The following is a 5,827-nucleotide window of genomic DNA, read 5'->3' as shown; positions in this document are numbered from 1 at the left end:
TTTATCTTATTTTTTTTGCTTAAAGATTGCCACCTGAGCTAGCCTCTGTTGCGCTTCTTGCTCAGTTCTAGAGGGTAGATTTCTCCGTGTTGCTTTTTCCCCAGGTCTCCACGCACTTCCTTTTATTTTTCCTTAAAAATTGCCACCTGAGCTAGCCTCTGTTGTCCATCTTCGTCGGTTTCAGAGGGTAGATTTCTCACTGTGGCTTTTTTGCCAGGTCTGCACGCCCTTGTGTTTTTTTTCTGCTTAAAGGTTGCAACCTGAGCTAGCTTCTTTTGCCCATGTCCCTCAGTTTCAGAGGGTGGATTTCTCCGTGTTGCTTTTTCCCCAGGCCTCCACGCCCTTGTGTGTTTCTTTTGCTTAACGATTGCCACCTGAGCTAGCCTCTGTTGCCCATCTTCGTCCGTTTCAGAGGGTGGATTTCTCAGTGTTGCCTTTTCCCCAGCTCCCCACGCCCTTGTGTGTTTCTTTTGCTTAAAGATTGCCACCTGAGCTAGCCTCTGTTGTCCATCTTCGTCGGTTTCAGAGGGTAGATTTCTCACTGTTGCTTTTTTGCCAGGTCTGCACGCCCTTGTGTTTTTTTCTGCTTAAAGGTTGCAACCTGAGCTAGCTTCTTTTGCCCATGTCCCTCAGTTTCAGAGGGTGGATTTCTCCGTGTTGCTTTTTCCCCAGGCCTCCACGCCCTTGTGTGTTTCTTTTGCTTAAAGATTGCCACCTGAAGCCAGCCTCTCTTGCCCATCTTCCTCAGTTTCAGAGGGTAGATATTTCAGGGTTGCTTTTTCCCCAGGTCTCCACGCCTTTGTGTTTTGTTTTTGCTTAACGAGTGCCACCTGAGCTAGCCTCTCTTGCCCATGTTCCTCAGTTTCAGAGGGTAGATATTTCAGGGTTGCTTTGTCCCCAGGGCTCCACGCCTTTGTGCTTTGTTTTTGCTTAAGGATTGCCACCTGAGGTAGCCTCTCTTGCCCATCTTCCTCAGTTTCAGAGGGTGGATTTCTCCGTGTTGCTTTTTCCCCAGGCCTCCACGCCCTTGTGTGTTTCTTTTGCTTAAAGATTGCCACCTGAAGCCAGCCTCTCTTGCCCATCTTCCTCAGTTTCAGAGGGTAGATATTTCAGGGTTGCTTTTTCCCCAGGTCTCCACGCCTTTGTGTTTTGTTTTTGCTTAACGAGTGCCACCTGAGCTAGCCTCTCTTGCCCATGTTCCTCAGTTTCAGAGGGTAGATATTTCAGGGTTGCTTTGTCCCCAGGGCTCCACGCCTTTGTGCTTTGTTTTTGCTTAAGGATTGCCACCTGAGGTAGCCTCTCTTGCCCATCTTCCTCAGTTTCAGAGGGTGGATTTCTCCGTGTTGCTTTTTCCCCAGGTCTCCACGCCCTTGTGTGTTTCTTTTGCTTAAAGATTGCCACCTGAGCTAGCCTCTGTTGCCCATCTTCGTCCGTTTCAGAGGGTGGATTTCTCAGTGTTGCCTTTTCGCCAGCTCCCCACGCCCTTGTGTGTTTCTTTTGCTTAAAGATTGTCACCTGAGCTAGGCACTGTTGCCCTGCTTCCTCAGTTTCAGAGGGTACCTTTTTCAGGGTTGCTTTTTGACCGGGTCTCCTCGCCATTGTATTTTTTTATCTTATTTTTTTTGCTTAAAGATTGCCACCTGAGCTAGCCTCTGTTGCGCTTCTTGCTCAGTTCTAGAGGGTAGATTTCTCCGTGTTGCTTTTTCCCCAGGTCTCCACGCACTTCCTTTCATTTTTCCTTAAAAATTGCCACCTGAGCTAGCCCCTGTTGCCCATCTTCGTCGGTTTCAGAGGGTAGATTTCTCAGTGTTGATTTTTCCCCATTTCTCCACGCCCTCGTGCTTTTTTTTTTTTATTTCCTTAAATGTCGGCGCCTGAGCTAGCTTCTTTTGCCCATCTTCGTCAGTTTCAGCGGGTAGACTCTCCGCCTGCCTTCGACAGGCCCTCTGGACTGGAAAGCTTTCCTCCTCCCGTCATCACGGTCCTTCTCGGATGACGTGCCTGGTTTCGGTTTGACCGTCCCCGCCCGCCCTGATTTTCTAAGTCCTCCCGGGAACCCCGGGGGCGCTCCAGCCGCTCCGGGAAGCGGCGGCCTCCCGGCCGCACCGGCCCAGCCCGGCCCGGGCCGCCCCCTGGCCTCTCTGGGGGGAACTCTCCCCTTCCCCTTCCCGGTGATCGCCCGAGAAACCTTTCCCGAGTCCCCCTCCTGCGGCTGGGGCTGCGCCTTGGCGGCCGGGAGCCCGCGGGCGGACGCCCCGGGGCCGCACTGGGCCGGGAGGCTGGGTCCGAGGGGGCTCCGGGACGGGATCGGGCGGCCCGGCGGCCCGGCTGTGCTCCCCGGCGGGCCCGCGCTCCGGCTCCGTCCCGCTGAGGCGGTCGTCGGTCGCCGGGTGCCACCTGGCGGCCGCTTTTATATCGTCTCTTTCCTCCGGAGCTCCGGCGACGCGGGCCAAGGGACGGGACTCGGCCGCGGTGACCGAGGCAGAGTCCCGGGAGGCCGGCGTCGCTGGCGGGATCTGGCCCGGTGGCGCCGGGGCGTGAGCGCGACGCCCGCTCGCCGGAGATTGGAGGTGCAGGCTACTGAGGGAGGTGGCTGTCGCCGCGCCGCCCGGTGCCGGCCGGGGTGTGGGGCCTCCCGGACGGGTCGACCAGCAGCCGCCGGTGCCCCTCCGTCCCCGGGAGGGGGTGGGGGGCCGCCGCGGGGGAACGGGCGAGGGAGCTCGTCCCGTGCCCGGCCGTCGTCCCGAGGGCGGCCCGGTGGTCGGGCCTTCCGCGTCGCCGATCCCCTTTCCGCGCCCCGCTCCGGAGGTGGGCGACCGGCCGGGGCCTTGCGGGGGAGGCCCGTGGAGGGCGCGACGGGCTCGGCCGCCGGGCTGGCCTTTTCCCCACTGGTCTTCCGAGTCGACCGGCTCTGGCGGTGGGGACCGGGCCCGGTCCTCGGATGCCTCCTCCTCCGTGGCAGTTTTTTTTTCCAAGTCCCGCCCTGGAGAAGAGCGTGGACCGGCCCCGGGAGCCCTCGAGGGCGGGCCGGGGAGGGCGTCCCCGGCCCGGACGCGTGCCCGGGGTGGGTCCGGGCCGTCGGACCGGACTTCTCTCTCCGAGTTTCGCGGGTCGCGTCTTTGTCCGGAGGCGGGAGGGGGCCGGCTCGAGGCGTAGGTGGAGCCCCGGCTGAGGGACGGGAGCCACGGTCCCGCCCCGGGCCCGGTCGCCGGAGGCGCCTCCGCGGAATTCTTTTCTAAGTCCTGACCCGGCGACTCAGAGGGAGGGACCGACCGGTCCCGGCCCGCGCGGGCGGCCCGGGGAGGCTGTCCCCGGCTCCCCCTGCCGCCACGCTTCTGGGGTCGACCAGATGGCCCCGGGTGCTCCGGGCCTGGTGGCGATGGGGTCGTGCTTGGGGTCTGGTGGCCGTGGCCGTGATCCAGGGGTTCCCCTGGTGATCCGTGGGTGGGCCCCGTCTCCGGGCGCGGCGATTCTTGCCCCCGAATGGGTGGTTTTGTGCCGCCAGATAAGTGCTGACACGCTCTGCTCGGGTGACAGTCGCCCGAGAGCTTCCGGGTGCCTGGATGCGTGTGCGGGGAGGGCTCCGGGCTCTGGCCGAGAACCGGACGCCCGTTTCCACCCCCGCCGCTTGAGCCGCCCGCTGGGGCCTGCGCGCCGGCTCTTGTGCGTTCCAGGCGCCCCCACGACCGTGGTGCCACCTCCGGTCTCTGGTACCCGAGGGCGGCGGGGTTAGGGGCGCGGGGTCCTCTACCACGTGCACTCCCTGCCGCCGGCACCCGGGTGCGGTCGCGACTTACCCCATCCCACCGGCTCCGTGCCAGTGCGTGTCAGGCGTTCTCGTCCTGGGGTCGTCGCCCGCGCTTGCTGGAGGAGGAGAGGGGTCGGTGAGGCTGAAGCAGGCTCCTCCGCTCGCTGTCCTCGCCGGCCTTCCCTTGCTCGGGGGTCCCTCGCGTTATGCTGCCGACCGATGTGGTGATGCTGTGCTCTCCCGGGCCGGGCCTAAGCCGTGCCAGACGAGGGACGGACGTTCATGGCGAACGGGACCGCTCTTCTCGCTCTGCCCGCGGGTCCCCTCGCCCGTTCTCCCCCGCTGCGAGTGGCGTGTGGGAGGCGGCAGGGGTGCGGAATCCGGCCCGACCTCGCTCCCCCGCCCCGTGCCTCGTGGCGTGGGCGGTGTCGGGGTCTCCGTGACGCGGCGGATGCTCTGCCTGTGCCTCTTGGCTGTGTCTCGCGGGCGGCCCTCCCCGCGGTGGGGCGGGCCGTGTTGCCGCCGCGCCGCGCGCCTTCCCGGGCGCGTGAGCGCGTTCCCCAGGCCGTTGGCGGTGCCCCTGGAGCGTTCCAGGTCGTCCCTCAGGCGCCCGAGGCCGAGTGGCGGTGTCGTTCCCTGTTCCCGTCGGCCTCCTCAGGTAACCACTGCGCTGGTGTGTCTGAGGAGCGGGGGGGTCGAGTCGGTAAGGGAGGCGTGCCCCTCGTCCCCCTCGGGGGGGACGGGTGCCTCGTCGCCCCCCACGGCGTGCCGTGTGGGGGCGGGCAGGCTCGGGCGCGTGCCCGCGCGTTCCCCTTGCTGGGGTTTCCCCGCGGGTGTGGGAGTGACCGTGGCGGGCCGAGCCAGCGGCGTGGCGCTGGCTCTTTGGTTGGGAGGTGCTGTTTGATCGGCACCTCCGTCCCAGTCTCTGCCTCCCTTGGTCTCTCGGCCTGAGGGGAGGCACTGACTTGGGAGCCGCACAGGGGCCTTGTAGATCCCTAGCTAAGCCCAGTGTGGCCAGAGATGGCGAGCCCGGGGCAGCGCGGGCTCGCGGCCCTGACCACGGACGCTCCGACTTGCTCTAGGCCTTACCTCTACCGCAGACCCCTCCTGCGTTGCGTGGCCATGGTGTCTGTAAGCGCCTTGGTGGGCCCGATGGCGGACGATGGGCGGGGGCGACACGCCCTCGGCGAGAAAGCCTTCTCTAGCGATCCGAGAGGGTGCCTTGGGGTACCGGACCCCCCAGCCGCCGCCCCTCCTTTGCGCGTAGTAGCCACGGATGCCACCACCGTGGCGCGTGGGCAGAGCTGCTCTTTGCCTACCGCGGCCGGCGCCTCCCCCCTCCGAGTCGGGGGAGGGTCACGCCCGGCCGGGCCGTCGTCGGGCGCGGGGCCGCGCGTGTGCGCGAGCGTGCGCGTGGTTCTCCCGTCGCGCGCTGGGGCGGGGAGAGGGCCCGGCCCCGTCCGGGCTCCGCCCCGCCGCGAGCGGCTGGCTCTCCGCTCGCTCCCGTCCCGAGCCGCAGCCGGTGGTGGCGTGCGGGCATGGGTGGGGGCCGCCGCCGCTCTCGGGCGCGTTCCCTCGGGACGTGGGCCCCGGAGCAGACCAGACAGGCAGACGGGTGGCTGGGTGGACGGGGCGGCCCCCGGCGGCGGGGGCGCCTCACGTAGGCCCCGGCGGTGGGGCCGGGCCCGCGGGAGGCCGAGGGGTGGCTGAGGCCGGCCGGCGTCCCAGGCGTCGTGGGACCGCCCTCGCGTGTCGTTGGCGGTGGGATCCCGCGTGTGTTTTCCTGGTGGCCCGTCCGCGCCCGAGGCCGTCCCCGGGAGCCTTCCCGCGAGCCCGTGCTCCCTCCGTCGAGGCGCGCGCCGCGCTCCCCGCTGCCCCCGGTGCTCCCCCGCCCGGGCAGACGCCTGGCCGCGCCGCCCACCGGCCGGGACCGAAGTGGGCCTCGCCGTGCGGGTGTCGCCTCCGGCCACCGAGGCCGGTGGTGGCCCCGGGCGAAGTGCTCTCGGCTCCGGTCGGGTGGGGCCCGCGCGCCAGGCGCCCGGCGCGGGACGCTGGCGCCGTGTGCGGGAGAGCCCTGGC

This window comes from Equus asinus, unplaced genomic scaffold (assembly GCF_041296235.1).
Source record: "Equus asinus isolate D_3611 breed Donkey unplaced genomic scaffold, EquAss-T2T_v2 contig_312, whole genome shotgun sequence".
Taxonomy (NCBI): Eukaryota; Metazoa; Chordata; class Mammalia; order Perissodactyla; family Equidae; genus Equus; species Equus asinus.
Note: the sequence above shows the minus strand (reverse complement) of the source record.